Here is a 23,579-nt window from a genome sequence, read left to right as displayed (position 1 = left end):
GTGGGTGGGTGGGTGAGTAGGTAGGTATAGTAGATATAGTAAACATAAACGTTTTACAGTAAAGTAATATATTAAAATGGTTTATAGTAAATATGTAAATGTATTTTAAAAGTGCCTCCTACACAGTATGTATATATACTATATATGATAATATATATGATTATATTTATATTGACCTATCAATATTGATAGATATACACTTAGTGTATGAGGAACAGGAAAGTAGACTGATGTAATTGGCCGCTAGAGGGTATAAAAGGAAATAAAAGGCAAGAAGACTGGAAAGGTAGGAAGGGGCTTGGTTAGGAAGAGCTTTTAAAGTTAAACAGGGGCCTTTTTATTTGATCCCTGATGTATTGACATCACTGGAGCTCACTGAGCAGGAGTGCAAGGGGTGACATGGTCAGACCTCTACTTTAGAGAAATTATCTTGGTAGATGAGTGAAGGACAGATGAAAGTGGGGAGAGACTTGAGGCAGAAGTCAGTTAGACAAGGGCAGCTAGGTGGCACAGTGAATAGAGCACTAGCCATGGAGTCAGGAGGACCTGAGCTCAAATCCAGCCTCAGATGCTTAACAGTTTGTAGCTGTGTGACCTTGGGTAAGTCACTTAAACCCAATTGGCCTGCCTTACCCTCTCCAAAAAAAGGGGAAAAAAAAAGAAAAAAGAAGTCAGCTAGCTATCACAACAGTTCAGGAAAGAAGTGATGACAGCCTGAACCAGTATCATGTCTTTGTGATCAGAGGGAAGGAGGTACAAAGGAAAGAGGTTGTGTAGATAGAAAGGACAATATTTGGTAATGGATTACATAAGTGGAGATGGTAAGGGTGAGTGGTTGAGGATTGCTCTGAGGCTCGGAGTCTGGGTGATCAGAAGCGTGAGGATGTCTTTGATAGTAATAGAGAAGTTTGAAAGAGAGGAGAATGGGGTTGGGGGAAGAGAATGGGAGTAGGGCCAATAATGATTTCTCCTTGGACATGTTGAGTTTAAGATGGCAATGGGACATATGATTAAAAAGGCACAACAGAGAGGACTGGAACTCAGGAGAGAGACTAGAGACACAAACCTAGATATAAGAGATATCTTCATAGAGATAAAAATTAATCCCCATGGGATGATCAGATGAGAGAATACAAAGAAAAAAGAGAGGTCAAGATAAAATTTTGAGGGACATTCAAAATTAGTAGGTGTAAGGTGAATTAAGACCCAGCAAAGGTGAATGAGTCAGACAGAAAGGAAGAGAACCAAGAAAGTAATGTCTTGAAAAAACTAGCATGGAAAGAAGATCTAGGAAGAGGTGATTGGTCAAATGTCAAGTACTGCTGAGAAAAGGCCATCAGATTCGATGATTAAGAAATAAATAATAATTTTGATGAGGACAGTCTCAGGTGAATAATGTGGTGAGAAGCCAGACTGCAGAAGATTTAGGAGAGAAATGTAATTACAAAAATCTGAACTCAATATAATATCAAGTAATTGGGGAGTGGCTGAACATTTGGAACCTTATGATGCAAGCAAGAATGGCAAGTATGAAAAACATGAAGAAACATGTAAAGATATAGATGAAATAATAAAATGTGAAGATAACAGAATTAGAATGTCAGCATACACATTGGCAATGACTAACTATAGAAAAGGGAAATATATAGAGACATTTCTGAGTAAATTAGTTGAAAAAGAAAATGGAAGGAAACAGCAACTGATTTGTTCTCATAGATTTCTATGGGTCTTCTAGAAATTTTAATTGGTTGTAAATGTAAGTTTAGATTAATAACAATGTTCAGTTCATAATAAATTGCTTATATTTTATTTAAAAAGTGAGAGAGAAGGATTTTTAGTTTTTGTCGTTCAGTCTTTTCAGTCATGTCCAACTCTTCGTGACCCCATTTGGGGTTTTCTTGGCAAAGATACTAAGTGATTTGCCATTTCCTTCTCTAGTTTATTTTACAGATGAGGAAACTGAAGCAAACAGGTAAAGTGACTTGCCTAGGGTCACACAGCTATTAAGTTTCTAAAGCTAGATTTGAACTCAGACCTTCCTGACTCCAGACCAAGCACTCTTCCCATTGCACCACTTAGTTACCCAATAATTTTAGTTAAATATCAGTTAATAGTAGGTTAAGCAACCTCCAAAAATAGGTTGAATTAATAGAATCAGTATCCAGAATGAGGAAGGTTATAATCATGCCAAACTTTGATACAGGCTGATCATTTCTGCGATATTGGTCTGTTTGGAGTGCCATGTTTTAGGCAGAATATCAACAAATTGGAGTAGGTGCAGATCACTGTTCATTTGTAACACTTGTCCAAGATATATTGAAGAAGATAACCTGGATGAAGAGGAAGAAGAAATCACACCATTCAAGAAACAGATTATAATATTTAGTCTAGAGAAGACTTGGAGGGAGTGATAGCTGTCTTTAAATATCTGAAGGACTGTTATGTGAAGGAGAGATTAGGTATGCTTCGCTTTGGCATGTTTTGCTTAAATAGTAAGGGTAAAGAAAAGCTTCCTAAAGTGGAATGGGCAGCCTCAGGATATAGAGTGAGTTTGCCATCTCTAAAGCTCTTCTAATTAAGGGCAGATCAGATTATAGACCTAGACTGGACCTCAGAGGAAATCCAGTCTAATGAGCTTTTTTACCCATGAGGAAACCAAGCTCCAAGATGCTTAATTGGCTTGCCCAAGGTCACAAAGGTGGTTATCATGAGAGGCAATTGTGAATCCAGGTAGTCTGATTTTAGTCAGAGCTCTTTCCATTGCACTGGGCTCCTTCCCCACCTGTCAGAAATACTAGAGAGGGTATTCTACCTTCAGGTATGGGTTGGGCCAGGTGATTTTGGTGATCATCTTCAATTCTGAGTCTATACATCTATGATTCTTAGTTTCTTCCCCCTGGAAAGGAAGATACTGGGAAACAGAAAGCTACAAGGCACATTCACACTATTAAAAGGGATAGTGCTTGAAGGGAATGGTATAAAAGATGCTAACAAAAAATAGCTCCTCTATGGATATAGGAGGACAGGTACCCTAACGTACTTTTAGTGGAGCTGTGAATTCATCCTGTCATTCTGGAAAGCAATTTGGAGCTATGCCCCGAAAATCACTAAAGCTTTTAACCCGATAATACCATTACTAACACATAACCAAAAGAGATAAAAGAAAGAGAAAAAGGATCCATATGTACAAAAATATTAATAGCAGTGCTTTTTGTTGCAACAAAGAACTGGAAACTAGAGGGTTGTTCATCAACTGGAGAATGGCTGAACAAATTATGGTATATGAATATAATGGAATATTACAAAGGCAACCAGGTGGTGTAGTGGTCAGAGAGGTACTCCTAGAATCAGAAAGACCTGAATCCAAACTCAGCCTCATGCACTTACTACCTGTGTGATTATGAGTAAGTTATTTAACTTATTTCTTCTCCAGATCTCTCAATTCTAAAATGGCAATAATAATAATAGCACCTACTTAATGGTATTGTTATGAGGATCACATGAAATATTTGTAAAGTGCTTAGCACAGTGCCTGACTCATAGTAGGTGCTTAATAAATGTTTCCTTCCTTCCCCTTTCCCTCCCTCCCTCCCTCCCTCCCTTCTTTCCTTCCTTCCTTCCTTCCTTCCTTCCTTCCTTCCTTCCTTCCTTCCTTCCTTCCTTCCTTCCTTCCTTCCTTCCTTCCTTCCTTCCTTCCTTCCTTCCTTCCTTCTTTTTCTTCCTTCCTATTATTGCTCTGTAAGAAATTATGAAAGCATTGTACTGGGGAAACCTATCAATTGATGAAGAGTAAATTGATCAGAATTAGGAGGACAATTTATATAGTGGCAATAACGTTGTAAAGAAAAACAGCTACGGTATAATCCCTAGTGAATACAATGACCAGAACCAACTCCAGAGGACAAATGATGAAACATGCTTCCCACTTGAGAACAGAGAGTTCATCGACTAGTGGTGCAGAATGAGACATACAATTTTGGAAATGGTTAATTTGTGGATTCGTTTTGTTTAGCTATGCTGATTTACTACAAAGGAATTGTTTTTTTTTATTGGGTAGGGGAAAGGGGGACAATTACAGGGTGGAAAGTTAATAGTGATGCCCCCAAAAAAGGGGAGAGGGAGGAGAAATTTTTTGGTTTTGTTTGTTTGGGGGTTTGGCTTGGGGGGAGACTTTTTTGCACAGAAAAGAACAGAAGGAAGTTTGTAGAAAAACACAGACAGGCAGTACAGCTTTGGAGCTAATGTGCTGAATTTATTATACACTTTTTAAAAACAAGCTGTAGACAACGGATATTTGGCATTTCATTTCAATCTTCTTTTTTGTCCTTTGTATATGAAATGTTCATTATGTTGTTGTTCATCAAGTTCAGAATAATAAAAAAAATCAAAGAAAAATTTTAAACCTCCTGTTTGTCACCTGCCTCTTTACTTCACCGAGCCTTCTAATGATAATGGACACCTAGCTCTCTCCAAAAAATATGTAATCCTTGGCCATCCTCTACAGTACTGGATTCTCATCTCATGACCCCTGACACACTGGGACAAGAGGAGAAGGAGTATATATCTTTTGCTCCTGAATGCTCCTTCCAAGTCAATATCCCTCTGTCTTCATTATCTAGCAGTGTTTTCTACTTTGAGATTTATTCCATCTGTCTATATCCCCCTATCCAAATTTTAGTCACAGTAATCTGTGGGCTTCCGGATCACTTTCTCTCCTTTCTCTAGGAATTTTGAACCTAGGTCACAATTTTCTCCATCCATATCTCTGACTGAGTACTCAAAGACTTGAGTGTACCTCCCTCTGTCTCTTTGCACACTTCAGCTCTTTATTTTATCAACCTTCTTACCTCCCATGAAGGACAGCCTTACCTCAGAGATGCAGAGGGATGGTAATATTCTTCATGTCATCCTCATCCATAATGGTGCCACTTGATGGTCGAGAACTTTGAAATTTCTCTCTCTGATAATATCTACCTATCCTACCAGTTCTCTATCTCTTCCTCACTCTTTCTAAACCTAACATTTGTCTTCATCAAGGTCTTTAGAGAATCTTGGAGTTGGAAGGTATCCCAGAGACCAACCAGCTGACAAGGTCAAAGCTATCTTCAATATTCCTTCACCTAAGAGCAGGACAGGTTTAATACCACAGAGACAGAAACAACAGTGGGGTGATGTGCTCTGTAGGGCTTGAGGCCTCTCCCTCACCATAGCAGTTTGTACTTCTCATTCCAATGCAGCCAGGAAAAGAAAGAGAGACAGAGACAGAGACAGAAACAGAGACAGAGAGAAAGAGAGAGCAAGAGATAGATAGATATATAGATATAAGTGTATATATATATCTATATATCTATATCTATCTATCTATATATATCTATATATATAGATATATGAGAGAGAGAGAGAGAGAGAGAGAGAGAGAGAGAGAGAGAGATGTTTGGTCAATGCTTTCTAAAGGTACCCGTAATTATAGTTCAGGAGCCAACCAAAAGGCTTTTTTCACTGCACAATAAGTAGATAGTCACAGAATAGCAAGGTTGAGAGTGGGCCCTTCCATTCTACATCACAATTCTCTAGAAGCAGGCTCACTACATATAACTTGTTCCCAAGATCGTTCCTATTTCTGACTTCTGCAGCCAAGCTGAACAAGTCTAATTTCTTTATAAAAGATGTCATAAAGTGGTTATTATCAAATCTATTTGGCACCACACAAATATTAGAAAAATGGATCAAGGGTTGACCCACCCCCATGAAATAGGCAAATATGATAAAGGGTGGAAACAATTGATGCCTGAAGGGTTGAGGCAAGAGATCATCACTAATATGCTTTTGATAGAGGCATAAATTGGTCTAATTTTCTAGAATACAATTTGGAATTATGAAAGAAAAATCATTGCACTGTTCATGCTGCTCGTACTCTTAGACCCAGCAATGCCACTACTAAGCATATTCCCAAAGGTGGTAAAAGATAGATTGTTTGCCTACATATCAAAATAATAGTAGCAGCCCTTTTGTGGTAGACAAAAACTAGAAGCAAAGAGTGTGCTCCATAGACTGAGAAAGGGCTGAATAAATTTCAAAATATTCATGTAATGAAATAGTATTGAGTCATAAGAAATGATAATTAGGAGAAATTCAAAGAATTTTGAATTATTATAACTTACACAAGCAAAAAAAGCAAAACTAAAAACAACATGCACAATAACTATAATATTAAAAATAAAAGCAATATTTAAAAGCAGCTGAGCTCAGATTAACTATAATGATTGATTTAGATTCTAGACAACAGATAGCAAAACATACTTCTTCCTTCTTGGTAATGAAGTAGAGGAGTCATTGGGGTGAAATGTTGTATATACTGTCACTTGTGGTTTTAACTGTTTTCCTTTTTTACAAAGGAGAGTTCATAGGGAAGGGGGGCATATTGTGATATGACTCTAATGTAAAGAACAAAAGGCATTAAAAGATTTTAAATATTATTAAATAGATCGATGGAACAGACTTGGGATTCCAGAAATAAATGTCAAAAGTATACAGAATAATATTAACTCACACTTACATAATGTTTTATGGTTTACAAAGTGTTTTTGTCACAACAACCCTGTGAAATAAGTAGTGGAAATATTATCACCCCAATCTTATGGATAAGGACATCAAAGCTGAAAAATGTGAAGTGAATTGCCCAAGGTCACAGATCTGGTAAAAGCTGGAACTCCAATTTAGGATAAAATTTGGGCTATTTCAGCTTGGTCATATCATGAAAAGGACAGTGAAACTGTAGTCAGGAAAATCTGAGTTTAAATCTGGCCTCAGATATAGTGTGATTCTGAGGAAGTTATTTAGCCTCTGCCTGCCTCCATTTCCTCATTTGTAAAATAGGATAATAATAGTATCTACCTCCTAGGTTTGCTGAGAGGATAAAATGAGAAAATATTTGTAAGGCCCTTTGCAAACCTTAACATTCTTATGTAAATGTTAGCTATTATTATTACTGTCAAATTAGAGACAGAAATCATGTATTCTACAACAACTGTTGGGTAAAATTGATTAGCAATGTGGTGAAAAATGAGTTTAGAGTCATCCCCATAATACACACTGTAATGAATGAATATGATTAAGATTATGAATAATGAATAAGATTAGAGAACTAAATATTTTAAGTGCATAAGAAGTCAGAAGAAAAATTAATATAATTATCACTACTTTTGAGGGGAACAAATCATTTTATCTTTTTATTATTTTTATCTGTTGAACATATGGATAAGGTAGATCTATTTGACTATGCAAAAAGAAAAGTAAATCCTGTACAATAAAAAGCAGTATCACCAAATTAAAAAAAAATAACAGATTGGGATTTGTTGTTGCTGCTGTGGTTGTTGTTTGCAGTAAATAGATCTAATAGAAGTCTGACATCCAGAACCTATAGGGAATGGACACAAATGTATGAGAGTAATTCTGAGTCCCCAAGGAACAAATCACCAAAGTATACAAACAATTTACAAAAGAGGAAAGACAGATTATAAATAATGACTTGAAAATTTTGTGAATTTTTCAATAACCAAAAACGTACACATTTTAAAAATTTTAAGGAATTTCCTTATGAACTTCAAATTGGCACGTATACAAATAAAGTGGGGAAATGGGAAAACTGTCACTTTATTGATAGAATTTAAACTGATATCATCTTTTAGACAGTAATCTAGCAACATAACAAAACATAACATTGATTGTATTCTTCCACCCTGTGATCCCATCATAACAACATATCTTTAATATATTATTAAAAGAAAAAAGATCCCTTTTTACAAAACAATACATAACTTATATTTGGATTCATAGAAAAACTTGAAAACAACTTCCCAATGGCATATCAATGCAATGAAATATTATTGTAGTTATTAAAAAAGGCCATGAGGAGGAATATAATATAGAATGACAAAGAATATAAAGAAAAATAGAATTAGGAGTACCATATGCATTAACTAAGACTATATTTAATTTTAAATACTACATTTTCAATGACACTGGTGGACCTGAGTAGAAGGTGTAGGTTTTCTTGGTTTATGCCTCTCTTGCTATTGATAAACTTGATTAACAGAAGACTCTTACACATGCACATGGCACACCTCTAAAACTTGTTTGCTTTGCTAAGTGATGTGCAACTTGAGGTCAAGGGGGTGGGGAATGATTATAAACAAGTAGAAACAATAGATCTTGTACTCTCTAAATCTTTCAATCAATTCTGCCTCATTTTATAGAAAAAAAAAATGAGGCCATTCACCGTGAACTTCCTCTTTTCTCTTCTTCATCATCTCCCATCACTCAGGTGTCTTCTGCCTCTGAGATTCTCTCCTCCTTCACCTTTGTCTCCTCTGATTACATGGTTTTCCATCTTATCAAGGCTAATGCCTCTACCTGTTCAAATGATCCTATATTACATTGTGTCCCCAAATGGATTGTGTCCACAGCCATTCCCACTCTATCACTGATTTTCAATCTCTCCCTCTCTACTGGCTCATTCCCTACTGCCTTACAAGCATACTCATGTCTCTCCCACCTGAAAAAACCCCTCCCTTGATCCTTTCATCTCTGCTGTCATCCACTATCTCTTTTGACTTTGGGGGCTAAATTCATTGAAAAGGCCATCTAAGAGGGTTTACTTTCTCTTCTCTCACTCTCTTCTTAACCCCTTATAATCTGACTTCTGACCTCATCATTCTGCTGAAACTGCTCCCTCCAGTTACCAATTATCTCTAAGTTGCCAAATCCAACTTTCTCAATCTTCATTCTCCTTGACTTCTCTGCAGGCTTTGACACTGTTGATTCCCTCTCCTTGGTACTCTCTTCCCTCCAGGTTTTCAGGACACCATTCTCTCTTGGTCCTCCTCCTATCCATCTAACTGCTCCTCGGTTTCTGTGGCTGGATCTTCAACCAGGTCATACTCTCTAACCCCAGGTGTCCCACAGGCGTCTGTGTGGGGCTTGCTTCTATTCTCCCTCTGTAATACTTCTTTTAGGGATCTCATCAGCTCCTGTGGATTTAATTATCATCTGTATATCAATGATCCTCAAATTTATCTATCCTGACCCATCCTTTCTGTTGGCCTCCACTCTCTTATCTCCAGCTATCTTTCAGACATCTTGAACTCAACATGTCTAAAACCCAATTCATTATCCTTTTCTCTAAAATCTTGATTTTCCACCTTAACTTTCCTATTACTGTGGAGAATTAACTACTCTCCTAGTCCCTCAGGCTCTCAAGCAAGGTATCAGCCTCAACTCTTCACTCAACTCAACTCTTCATCTCCCATATCCAATCAGTTGCCAATGTCTATCAATTTCACCTTTACATCTCTTGAATATGCCCTCTTTTCTCCTCTGTCACCGATACTACTCTAGTGAAGGCTCTCATCACCTCATAGGCTGCTGCTGGGTCTTCCAGCCTCTGCCCCCTCTCTGAGCTCATCTTTCCCTTCTCTAATCCATTCTCCATTCAGCCACCAAAGTCATTTTCCTAAAACATTCAACCATATCAATTCTGCTACTCAATAAACTCCAATGGTTCCCATTTGCCTCCAGGATCAAATATAAAATCCCTCTTTGGCATTCAAAGTCCTTTATAACCTAGACCCCTCCTACCTTTTCAGTCTTCTTAAGTTTTACTCCTTGACATATACTCTCCAAAACAATGACACTATGACACTGGCCCCTTTGTTGTCCCATGAAGAAATCACTCCATCTCTAGGTTCTGGGCATTTTCTGGGACTGTCCTCCATGCCTGGAATGTTCTCCCTTCCTCATCTCTGCCTATTGCCTTTCCTGACTTCCTTTAAGTTCCAAAAATGCCATTTTCTACAGGTTGACTTTCCCAATCTCCCTTAATTTTAGTGCCATCCCTCTGTTAATTATTTTCTATTCATCTTCTATATAGTTTATTTGTACATATTTATTTGCTTGTTATCTCTCCTATTAGATGGTGAGTTTCTTAAGGGTAGGGACCATCTTTTGCCTTTTTTTATATTCCCAGCACTTAATATAGTCCGTGGCACATAGCATACATTTAATATTTGTTGGCTGACTATGAAAATGTAAGCCACTATGGAAAATCAACTGTGAAAGCCTACCTGAATGATATTTGAGAATATACACAGGACTTACAATGACCCCAAGATGCCTGATCCAATAGTCCATCTTTTTATATCAATCAGAATCAATCAACAAGCATTATTTAACTCTTTTTTGTGGTAGCAAAGAATTGGAAACAAAGTAAATGCCCATCAATTTGGGAATGGTTAAACAAATTGTGAAACATAGTTATCATAGAATATAATTACTGTGCTATAAGAAATGAATATGATCAATACAGAGAAGCCTGAAAATACTTAATATGAACTTATACAAAGTGAGACAAGAAGCCCATATACACAATGACTATCACAAAACAATTGAGACAGAATGTTACAAAATCATAAAGAGCCAACTTGTCTCAAGGAAAAGATTGAGAAGATCCCTCCCCCATTATCCCTTTCCTTGCTGAGGTTGGCCCCACAGGTATGGGACACTGCAAAATGTTGGATTTTTTTTATGTTGATTGGTTTTGTTGAATCTTTTTTTCTTCTTGTTTTTAATAGAAAATCTTTGTTATAAAGGATGACCCTCTGGAAGGAGGAAAATCTAGATGATGCTAAAACTAAAGATGTCAATAAAATCTATTTTTTTAAAAGAAAGCCTAGGGGTGGCTAGGTGGTGAAGTGAACAGAGCACCAGCCCTGGAGTCAGAAAGACCTGAGTTCAAATCCAGCCTCAGACACTTAACACAAAACTAGCCATGTGACCTTGGGCAAGTCACTTAACTCCAATATCCCTCCCTACCTTCACCTCTCCAAAAAGCATAAATGAATGAATGAATGAAAGCTTTTATTAAAAGGATCTGTTTTATTCTGGACACTGACCTAGTACAATGATATAACAATAAAAATGAAATAGTCTTTGACTTCAAGAAGTCAAATAAGGCAGGACCCTTCCCCCTTTCCCTTGCTGTCAATCAGCATTAAGCTCTTAGGAATCTCTTAGAGCCCTTCCCCCTTCTTCACTTTGGCATTCACCAAATAAGGATAGGTACATTTAGATTGGCTATCCCCTATTTCCTTGTTCTTTGTAAGCCAGCCTCCCAGCCAATGAGAGATAGTGGCAGGCTTCTTTGTTGCTTATCATTGGAGGAGATTTCACACTCAGATTGTAAGCCCGCCTCCCAGCCAGTGGGAGAAGGGACAGCAGTGGGAGGGGCTTGACTGCATTAGAGTATAAATTCTTGCTCTGTCTTCTGTAACATGCTTCATTCTCCTGGTTCATACTGGTGGAAGGGGATGCCCTCTTCTCAGGAGAACCGAATAAAACTTCCTGTACTTTCCTCAAGACACTTCTGACTTTTAATTTTTCTTGGGTAGGGGATTTTGGGGTCCCTGTGCCCCACACAATAAGTAGTACAAAAGATATACAGGAAATGTTTGATCAGAAAAGGAGGGCTAGTCACATAATGAAAAAGAATGATATCAGACAGGAAGCCCAATGGTTTCACTTGTTTCTGCAAAATATCAAAAGTTTTATTGGAAGGCCACCAGAGCCAGGGATAGAGCATTGTAGCAGCAAGCACCCCAAGCATCCCCAGGGTGGCTGCCAATACAGGTTCTTGGATCTGCTTTGATAAAGGAAAGCAACTCAAAATGGGTTAACAAGCTTACTTTAATCAGTCAAACATATATCGTTTACCTAGTTCAGGGGAAAAAGGTCAGCACCCGGAGCTTCAGAGTATACAGACAGAATTATCAAGACAGAAACAGATCAAGTAGACAGCTTTCCAAACTGTCCAACCATTACATCCATACCCAGTCAACATCTGGGTTTTTCAAAGGGGGAGGGGGAGGGGGACGGAGGGCGGGGCTCTCAACAACCGGCTTCCCAGAGTTTCATCTGATCAATTCACAGAACACTTCTCAAAGTGAGCCCCCAAACAAAGCTACACATCAGGGCTTATAAAGCCTTCTCCTGGCTCAGCCAACCGTAACAACCTTATTGACTCACTGGACAATCAAGAAGTATCTACTGAAAAACAAGCCTCCTACCCCAGGCTCCAGGTGCACTTTAGCCTAGGGGCAGGGAAGATCTTCCAAATTTACATTCCCATTACAAGCATCTATGGAGAATTTATGAACAATACACACAAGAATCACCCAGGCTGAGAAGATGTGGATTTAATGGTGATAGGCCCTAGTGGAAGGAGTACCTTCAGCAGTCAGACCACAAACCCAGGGCAAAAAGAAAATGAAAGCCACAGTAGCTTAACTTTAACACATCAATATCCTTTTGATCATCTTAAATAAGGCACATAAAATAATCTTTTCTCCACTGAGTCTAGGATGTGGTAGTATTGCTCACATGAATTTGATGTATTTCTCAACCTTTTCCATCAAGGAGTTATAGAAAAGGGGGAAGAAAGGTTACTTTAAAATTTTCTAACAATGTCACTCATTTAATGGCATCTAATAATCCCAAAGTTCAGACTTTTTCCAAAGAAAGTTCCCCAGGGTATGAATCTCCTTAGTTCTTGATAAAGGTAGTGAATGTAATACATATATAATTAGTTCTTAAAGAATGCTAGGGAAAAAAGACCTTTTGCCTTTTCTTTTCTTTCCCACTACAGACTTTTAGCTGGAGATGTTATCTAAAAGCCAATAAACCAGATCAGAGGCAGAGATACTGTTCTGCAGCAAAGTTTGGAAAACCAGTGAAAAAAGTCTTGAACGGGTGCATGATGGGATGGCTCATAGACCCTGGTTCTAGTGCTCAACAGGATTTTAGGTGCCATTGAGTCATACAATTTCCTCATTTTACAGATGGGGAAACCAAGGCCCAGAGAGGTTATGTGAATTGCCCAAAGTTTAAAAGCTGAAGCCTAAACCAATTAAATGGCTTGCTTGAGGTCATACAGGGTGAAACATTACTGAACCAAGATTTGAACCAAAAGTATCTAACTCCAAACCCACAGCTCTTCATACATGCCTGTGTCAGCACAGGTTAAAAAGAGGATACAAATTAGGATTCCTTTGTATCCCACCATCTCTCCTTATTGAGATTTTGAAATCAAGTAAAATAACTGCAAATATCAACACATATGACACTAAATGGTTAAATAGGAAATGCTTTCATTAAGTTTTTGCTTTATTTTTTAATTTTTAGAAATGTATTATCTGCTTTGTTTTAAAATTTAAACCAGTGGTCCAAATTATACCATTTTACTGCCTCTGAGGTAGCTCTGTCAAGCCTCAAGGTTAGTGTGCTGCTGATGAAAAGTGTTACCCTTTTCTGTCCCAAGATACTAAGATGACAGCCCCACACACTGTGGAAATCTTCATGTCATAGGTGTAGTGAACTTTCAGATCTGACAGACAGACCTCAAAACATATCACCACTCCCTTGGTCTGGGGAGTGTACAGAATAAGGAGAGTGAAAGAACTACCAGGGAACGACAAAGCTTCCAAAGGTATGCTTAGAGCAGGGTTGCAAGGACAATGTGAGCAAGCCTAAGGCCTGGAGTCCACCTAGGACATTTACTTGCTACGTGACCCTGGGCAAGTCACTTAATATCTGCCCACCTCCCCCTCAACTGTAAAAAGAATAGCACATACCTCCCAGGTTTGTTGTAAGGATGGAATGAGATATTTGTAAAATGCTAGGCACTGTGCCTAGCATAAGGGTGGGGAACCTGCGGCCTCGAGGCCAGGTGTGGCCCTCTAGGTCCTTGAAGTGGGGCCCTTTGACTGAATCAAAACTTCATCAGCCAAAGGACCATACTTGAGGACCTAGAAGGTCACTTGTGGCCTCAAGGTCTCAGGCTCCCCACTCCTGGTCTAGCATATAGTAGGCTCTTAATAAATGTTTATTCCCATCCCTCTAAATTTCACTCTCGTGGGCCTGATGGCTTTTGAAAATTACTTGCAAGGCTGGCTTGTCTTATTTTGAAAAATATTTGCATGGTTTAATTCTCTTCTCTCTACAAGATTCCCAGGCAAGTGAAACTATTGCTACTATTCTGACAAACATAAAAAATACTTTTAAAATTATCATGATTCAGTGAAAGGATATGTCCCAATTTAAATTCAGGGCTGGTTTCAGCAAACTTCCGGTTTCCTTAATAATAGGGTGTTGGCAGCAGGAAAGAATGAAGTCTTTCTCTTTCTCAAGTATTTGGAAACCTCACTTATTTTGAGACTCCTCATCCATTAGTCATCTGTCTCACTGATATTATTTGATATTTCTTTCTAGTTAACCCTCTTTGGTCACCTCTTGTCACAAGTGAAATACACCATTGTTGGATTCAGTCAATATCTAGAATTGTCTTTGACCTGAGGAACAGTGGGCTCTCTTTCTTTTCCCCACAAACTTAACTGCTATTCAAAAAAGGGGCAGGGAAAAGGAGCTGAATAGCCTGGAAGAGAGAAGGAATAAAGGGAATGGAAGGTAGATGCAAGTGGCTATTCACATGAATAGGATGTTTGCAGGTTGAATAATGAACTGTCCCTGAATATTCAATCTTGAAAGTGTGTATCAGCAATGCCATATTCACAATGCCTATAGAGATTACAAATATGCTGATATAATTATCCATCACAAAATACGTCAGGTTTGCCATTTGGGGAAATAAACTAGAAAATTTATTAAGATACCAAAAGACGGAGTCCCAAAACCAGAAAGTGAAAGTCATCAGAGTAGTTATGACATTGGCACAGGTAGATAAAGTAGAAAGCACCCACATTCTCAAGCCTTTAAAACAGAACAGGCTACCTCAGGCAAAGGTCCTCCTCTCCCCACTCACAGCAACCACCCAGCGTCCTGGAAGAGCGCTCCCAGCAGCTCCGGCCCCTGGCAGTGCTCAGCCGGAGTCCTAACTCAAAAAAAAAAAAAAAAAAGGCAACTGCCACCAACTGCCAACCGCAGGACCGTTAGCTCGGCTTTTCACTTTCTCTTGCTCTGCTATGTCAGCACGTCCATGGGGCATGGGAGATCTTTAAATCCCATAACCCTTACAAAGTGTCATTTTTTTTTCTTAGAAATGCTAATTATTCTGCCTCATTGGACTCTATCTTACTTGTTCTGAGTTTTGTTCCAATTTACTTGTAACAAATGTGGGTGGCGTAGGAGTTGAGGGGTGCTGCTGAGAGCCAATGTCAAATTACTACAGTCTAGATAGTAATGTTCTCTTGGCCATACACTTTGGGTGTATTTATGTGACTAATAAATGCCCCCCCATCCCCGGCTTGCCAAAATGCCCTTCATCTGATCAGTTATACACTAAGGAGAGAAGGATAAAGAGATGAAAGATGGGGACAATCTGAGTATTGCTCATTTTTGGCAGTGTTTGAGAAAACTAGGCCTATTATAGGAGAGTGCCGACAGTGGCTATCACAGACACTACGATTTCACCCTTCCTCTAGTCACAGGGTTATTTTTCTTAAATTCCATGCTGCTATGTGATTCCTCTACTTAGTCAACTCGAGTGACTTCCTGTTGCCAATAAAATCAAATATCAACTCCTCTGTTTAGTTTTAAAGTCCTATGTCACCTTATCCCAGACTAGCTTTCCAGCCACAGTGGACACTACTTTCCCTCTTCTGCTCTGCAATTCAGCCAAACTGGTGTTCTCTCCTTTTTGCAGACACAATACTTTCTCCTCTCTCTCAGTGCTTCTGCCCTGGCCCTTTCACAGGCTTAGAATGAGCCCCTTCCTCACCTTTACCTCATGGAAGTATATCTCTACCTCACCTCTCTCTACCTTTACCTCTCTTCCCTTAAGATTCAGCTTATATACCCTCTCCTGCTTGAAGTCTTTCCTAATTCCCCTAGCAGCTAGCACCCACACTACCAAACATACTTATATTTAAATACTTTCTGTACATGTGTAGTTATTCACTTCATAATTAGGCTCTTACTTCTCTGTGTATATATATATGGGGGGGTATGTATGACCTTTCATTCTAATGGGGGAGATGTCAAGTATACACGCATACATATCTATCTGTATAATACCTATATGTCTATATTGTGTGTGTGTATGAACTTTCATTCTAATGGGGGAGATGTCAACTATACATGCATACATATCTATCTGTATAGATACCTATATGTCTACATTGTGTGTGTAGACTTGTCACCTCTCCCATTAGAATGTGAGTAGGGATTGTTCCAGTCATATTTGTAGTATTGACACTGTTTGGCACATAGTAGGCATTTGATAAATAATTGACTGATTGATCTCTGTGGAAACAAATGAAACAAGGACTTCAAAAATACATTGTATTTCTTTTCTCATTTCGTAATTCCCAAATAGGTTTAGGTAGTGTGTGCTTGGAAACTGAAGATCATAAATGGATAATAACCATTGTCTTCTAGCTGAAAGAAGGTTTTCATTAAGAAAAAATTTTAAAGTGAGATGGTGGCTTGGTCACAGTATTATATCTGCTCAAACCAGGACTTGGTTTAAAAAGAAAAAGAGTAATTGAGCATTGTATTTGGAGGCTAGAGGACCTTGTTTCAAATCTCACCTCTGACAGTTATTAGCTGTCTGACTCTGGGAAATCAACTACTCAACAAGAATTTATTAAGTACCAACTAAGTGCGAGGTACTGTTGGTTGCTTGTTGTCCTTCATTCTTTAAGAGGACCAAAATGACATCACTATGCTAGAGTGTGGCTGAAGAGCAATGTGAGTTCGGAATGTTCTAACTACAGGTAGGGCACAAATAGTCCATGTGAACATTGGGTGGATTATCCAAATTTGCGCCTCCTGTGTTTCATTTGAGCTGTTTCAGTTCTGCTTTGCTCATAGAGCATGGCACCTTCTCTGATATGGGCATGCTATGCTGAGCGATCCTGTGCCAGTGTCGCCCGCCCATATCACACAATCAATTCCAAAGTTCCTGAGAGAGACTTTGAGAGTGTCCTTGTATTGCTTCTGCTGGCCACCATGTGAACACTTGCCCTGTGAGTTCTCCATAAAACAGACTTTTTGGCAAGCCCATGTTTTGCATTCAAACGACGTGGCCAGTTCTTCAGAGCTGCACTCTCTGAAGCAGAGTTTGAGTGCTTGGTAGTTTAGCTCAAGAAAGGACCTCAGTGTCTGGTACTATGTGATAGGAATGCAAATATAATAAATGGGGGAAAAATTCCTAATCACTAAGAGCTTATATTCTAATGGCGGAGACAATAGGGACATATACAAGTACCTACAAAATAAATATAAAGAATTAATATAATTAAATGCAAAGGGTTTAAATATGAAGTCGTCTGAGGAGGGCATTAGCAATTGAGGGGAATAGAAAAGTTTTCATGTAGAGGGTGGTATGTGACCTGTACCATAAAGGAATAGAGGGATGGCATGAGGCAGAGACAAGAAAGGAATACGTTCCATGTCTGAGAGACAACTGTGCAAAGACCAGAGAAAAGACCAGTTTGGTCTTACACACTTACACATTGGCTTACAGTGTGTGGGAAGAGGAGTAATTGTCCATGAGGCTGAAAAGTTAAGTTAGGGCAAAGTTGTGAAGGGTTTTAAAAGTTAAAATTTATATTTGGTTCTAGAGGAGACTGTTGTTTTTCCTCCTTTGTTCTTGAAGGGGACCATGACATCAGGGACGTGATGGGATGACATGCAAGTGAATTGGATTTAAGTGAGGAGGGCTGTGCAAAGTCACCAGCCTTACTTTCTCCTCCTGAGCCATGTGGGTCTAGGGGCAAGATATAGACCAGGATGACTGGAGATGGCCTTTAGAGGAGATTAATGAGTAGGAGAGTGATATTTGTGAGTCTTCATTTAAGGAAAATCATTTTGGTAGCAGTATGGAGGATGGAATGAATGAAGAGAAGCCTCAAGATTTGTCAGTCTGAACCTGCAGAACTTTCCAGCTAGCTGCTAGAGGTTCAGTCCAGAGAAGTCTACAGGAACTCCAAACATGAAAAATACCATAGATATGCTGCTCAGACCCAAACACAGGTAAGAAACTGGCAGAGCTCTGACCTGGATAGCAGCAATTCAACTTTACCCTGAATCAGACCAATTTGGGAGCACTGAAAACTTGTATGTTGTTGCTTGGTTATTCAGTCATGTCCAACTCTTCATGACCCCATTGATCATAGCATGCCAATACCATATATCAGGTTTTCTTGTCAAGGATACTGGAGTGGTTTGCCATTTCTTTCTCCAGTAGATTAAGGCAAACAAACATTAAGTGACTTGCCCAGTCACACAGCTAGTAAGTATCTAAGACTGGATTTGAACTCAGGTCTTCCTAGCACTCTCTCTATATGGAGTATATACTCTATACTCTATTGCTCTATACTAAGCCACCTAGCTGCCTCTGAGATAATGGTACATAACACTTAATACCTCAAAACAATAGCAGTAGCATCCAAGAGGACACAAGCTCAGCCCAGATATTCTTTCCATAATTACTTAGAGCCTTGCCCTATTATAAAGTCTAAAGTTAGGAATTACGCTGGAAGAATGAACAAAAAAGAAAAAGAAAAAAACAACTCTGCCACAAAAAGTTATTATGCTGACAGAAGTTCAGGACACAGAAGATTCTAAAATCTACAAGTAAAACCTCAAAAAAAAAAAGTTAAAAACAACCCAAACACATACAAATATGCATACACAGAGAATGTGGGCACAAGTTCAACTAGAACTCCTTGAAGAGGTGAAAGAAGAGGGTTTTTTTTAAAGAATTTTAAATTATTTTATAAGTGAAATAAGAGCCCTAAAGGAAAAATTGTAGAGGAAATGAGAGCTATAGAAGAAAGAATTAGAAAGAGAATTAATAGCTTGACACAAGAGATACAAAACCTTACCAAAGCAACAGATACTTTTAAAATTAGAATGGACTGAATAGTAATAAATGATTTCATGAGATAACAAGAAATATTAAAACAAAGTCAAAAGACTGAAAAAATAAAAGAAAATGTAAAGTGTCTCATAGAAAAAACAATTGACCTGGAAAACAGCTCTAAGAGAGATGATTGAATAATCATTGAATTATCTGAAAGCCATGACTCCCCCAAAAAGAGCCAGATAACATATTCAATAAATCATACAAGAAAAATACCCAGATCTCTTAGAACTAGAGGGAAAAGTTAAAATAGAAGCCATCAGTCATTTCCTAGAAGATATTCCAAAATGAAAACCCTCTGGACCATTAATCAAAATTCAGAGCTTCTAGGTCAAAGAAGAAAATATTTCACATAACCATAAAGAAAAAATTCAAGTACTAAGGAGGATCACACAAGATTTAGCAGCCACCACTACCATAATGGAGTGGAGGACTTGTTATATAATGTTCCAGAATGAAAAAAGTTTGGCATACAGCTAAGAATAACTTACCCACCAATATTTAGCATAATCCTCCAAGAGAAAAAATTAATGTTTAAGGAAATAGAAGACTTCCAAGTATTCCTGATCAAGGGGAAAAAAAGACTATGATTGTATAGAAACTTTGAAATATGAAAACAGGAATCAAGGGAAACATAAAAAGGTAAAGATGAGTGAGCAATTATGAGGGAATAACCAAGGATAAGCTCTTTAATATGAGGAGATGATGTATGTATTCTCTCAAAGCGCTATCATCATCCACAGCCATAGAGAGAGTTTATAAGAAAGAGAATTTTGTTATATTTTGATGATCTTAAAAGAAGAAAGGAAAGAGAGAGAGGAAAAATACACTAGGGTAGGAAAGGGGAGATGAAGTATGGGGAAAATTATCTTACATAATCAGGATGCAAAAGAATAAGGCACTAAAAACAAGGAAGAAGAGATGAGAGCAGTGAACAATACTTGAACTGCTTCCTCATCTCAAAGGAGAAAACACTACACACACACACTCACATACACAACACACCCAGAATTGAGTACAGAAATATATTTCATTCAGTAACCTGGAGAGACTTATACAAACTGATGTTGAGTAAGAAGAGCAGAACCAAGAAATTTGCACACAATTACGGACATAAAATATGTGTAGAGACTACCTTTGATAGACTGGGCTCTTCTCAGCAATGCAAGGTTATAGGACAACTCTGAAAGACTCATGATGGAAAGAGATATCCATATCCAGAGAAAGAACTACAGAGTTTGAACACAGATTGAATCAAACTACCTGCTCTCTTTTTTTTTTTGTTTCCTCTTTCCCATTGTTTGTTCCATCAGTTATAATCCTTTTTTACAACCTGACTAATGTTTAATGTGAAGGTATTTGTAGATCCTATATTTGATTGCATGGTGCCATGGGCGGGGGCAGAGAGGGAGGGGAAGGAAATTTGAAACTCAAGGATTGTGGAACTGAATCTTGTAAACTAAAAGTAAACAAACAAATTAATAAAAAATTAAAAAATAAACAAAAATAAAATAGAAGAAAAAAAACATGGATGGCTACTATATTTAGAGATGAAACTCTCTCTCTCTCTCTCTCTCTCTCTCTCTCTCTTTCTCTCCTTATATAAATATGTGTGTGGAGAGAGTGTCACATATGTATATATGCACACATATATACATATACACATATATACACACAGAGAGAGATATAGGTCATAGGATCATAATTCTGAAGTTGAAAGAGAATTCAGAAGTCATATAATTCAATCCCTTCACTTTACAGACAAGAAAACTGAGTTCCAGAGACAAATGAACTGACTTGCCCAAGGTCACACAGGTCATAAGTGGTAGAGGAGAGAGACTCAAAAGCAGCATAGCCTCCATAATGTTTGGCAGTCTGTAAAAGAGTCCTCCCCCTTTTTGTTCTCACTCAACACTCAGTAACAAAGTCAGGGTATTTCTTAGGGGCTCCAGAGAAGGTTAGACTCTTGAAACATTTTGCTTAGCCATCTATATTTTAAACTTGTTCTTATATAAATGAACCCACAAAATCATAGAATCACAGAGTTAGAAGGGGCCTCAGGGGCCACCCACCTCTCTAGTCAATCCATCCTTGAATAAGAGTCCTCTTTCTAGCATCCTATCTCCCTTGAATGTGAAGACTTCAGAGGATGGATCAGTATCTCACCATCTACCAAGGCCGCCCATCCCACTAGAGGATGGCTGTACTTCTAAGTTGTTCATCATTCTCAACTGAAGCCTGTCTCTTTTCAGCTTCCACCTACTCTTCCTAGTTGTGACATCCTGATCCAAGCAGAACAATTATTTTTTAAAGTACCCTATTTTGTATTGATATCTTTTGTTTTTACATCCCATTCATTTACAAATATATCTCTTTCTTCTACCCTACCCAACAAATATGTGTGTGTGTGTGTGTGTGTGCCTCAGACACCTAACACTTACTAGCCAGTGTGAACTTGGGCAAGTCACTTAACCCCAATTGCCCTGCCTCCCTTTCCCCCTCAAAAAATAAATAAAAGCAGTTCAGCAAAACTAAGCCACCCACTCATTCATTGATGAGTCTGACAGTATATACAACATTCTCCATCCATTGTTCCCTACATTATTGAGTAAGGGAAGTGAATTTTCTCAATTCATTTACCAGGCAAATTCGGTAATTTATTTTTATGTTTGTTTGCTCTTTCTATTTCTATTGGTATAATCATTTTGTATTGTTGTTTTCCAAGTTCTGAAGCAGATCAATTTTAATGGCTCTTTAACAGCAGTCCATAATGTCTTTCCCAAGTCTTCTCTTCCCGAGGCTAAACATTCACAATTCCTGCAACTGTCAGTTAATAGATATTCATGATTAATGAAGAGTCTTTAAAGAATCCAAATCTTAAAAAAATAAAGGGAACAGAAAAACATAGAAAAAAGTTTCCATTAGAATATAATAAAGATATGTTCTGTGCAGATGGATCAACAGATTTATCTCCAACAACAAAAACACCACCACAGGTATCAGTTCTTACTGGACAAAGAAAGAAGTCAGTATATTTTTTTCTTATTTTATTATTCTGAACTTAAATATCCTCCCCCCTCCCAAAAAAGTGTTCTCATATACATAGGAGAACACAGAAAAGAGAAACATATATGGAACTCTAAATCTCCATCTCATACTTTTAAAAGCCTTTTTAAAGCAAGTAATAAATTCCATGCTACTTTCAAAACTTCCCTGCTTATCTCGGCTTCCTTTTGAACTTCCTTCTGTTCTCTTTCATGAATTTAAAAAATGTTTCAATGGCCTTCACTTTTTTGGGGGGTGGGGCATGACTATTGTAAAACCCCATCTCCCTTCAAATAAAAAACCCTAGAGGGGTGAGGTGTGAATAAAAGTAACAACTAAGCATAGTTGAGCAAAACAAGGCCATTTAGTGACCATGTACAAAATTATGTCTTTTTCTGAAACTTGAGTCTAACTTTTCTGTCAGGAGGCGGATAACATGCTTCATCACTGGGCCTCTGGTGGCACAGTTGGTCATTTTATCAAAGAAGTTCTTAAGTCTTTCAAAGTTGTTTTTCTTTAGAATATTATTGCTTTTGTATAAATTCCAGTTCCACTCACTTCATGCTGTATCACTTCATAATACCTAGGATTCTCTGAAATTTTCTCTTTATTTCTTACAGCACAATAATATTTCATTACATTCTTCAATCACAATTTTTTCAGCCATTCTCAAATTGATAATCACTCTCTTAGATTTGAGGTCTCTGATTTTCTTCCCTTCGCCCCCCCCCCCAAAAAATTCCCCCTTCCCTTTCAGGATCAGGTAGTTTGTTTTATGATTATTCCCTCCCCAGTATTATTTACCTTCTTAACATCTACCCTACTCCCATTCCTGCTTGTTTCTCTGTCGTTTGATGTAATTCTACATCAAAATGTTTGTGTGTATGTTCAACACTCCCTTATCTTATTCAGATAAGTGAAGCTGATCTGCTTCCCCAATTACTTTCTCCATGTTTATATACTGTTCTTCCCATACACACTAATTATGAGAAAAAGCAGGTTCTACCACTTTCTTCCTTCATTTTCCATAACTGTATTTCTTTATTTTCCCCTCCCTTTCCCCTCTTAAACCCTTCAGAATAGAAAAAATCTTCACATAGATTCTTCTGTTTTTCTTCTTTAATTCCCTTAATACCCTTTGAAGACATTGAGCTTCTGAAGGAACATAGTTCTTTCTATCCTAATTAGATTGACGGAACGACATCTTCATACAGTCCCTTCTAATTTCTCAAATAAATTTGCCTTTTCTAAGTTGCCCTTGATTTTTGTTTGTGCATTTTAAAGTTCTACTTAGCTTTGGTCTTTTCATCAGAAATGCTTGAATGTTCTCCATTGCATTAAAAATCCATTCCTCCCCATCCTCACCCTGTGGCTGTTTTATTTAGCTTTCTAGGGAAAACTATTTTTGTAATCCTATAGCTTTTGCTCTTTGGAACATTGCATTCCATGATCTCCTTTTAAGTGCTAGGTCTTGTATAATCATGACTATGGTTCCGTGGTACTTAAACTGCTTGTTTCTAGATGCTTACAGCATTATTTTTTCTTTGACATAGGAGATTTGGACTTCATCTACGACATTCCTGACACTTTTCCTCTTGCT

General features: G+C 38.0%; 1 long non-coding RNA gene across 1 annotated transcript in view; it reads right to left on the bottom strand.

The window, feature by feature from the left end:
- Positions 1-7,235: 7,235 nt before the first annotated feature.
- LOC138146861 (uncharacterized) overlaps positions 7,236-23,579 on the bottom strand; it is a 31,292-nt gene continuing 14,948 nt past the window's right edge. Inside the window, exon 3 of the long non-coding RNA XR_011164620.1 lies at positions 7,236-7,417. This is a non-coding gene — a long non-coding RNA (uncharacterized lncRNA). The remainder of the gene's footprint in view (positions 7,418-23,579) is intronic.

The sequence above is a fragment of the Petaurus breviceps genome, unplaced genomic scaffold, assembly GCF_028583685.1.
Source record: "Petaurus breviceps papuanus isolate PSGF00001 unplaced genomic scaffold, PetGlider_PUasm1.0 90775, whole genome shotgun sequence".
In the NCBI taxonomy this organism is placed as follows: Eukaryota; Metazoa; Chordata; class Mammalia; order Diprotodontia; family Petauridae; genus Petaurus; species Petaurus breviceps.
This window is presented reverse-complemented; position numbering and strand designations above follow the sequence as displayed.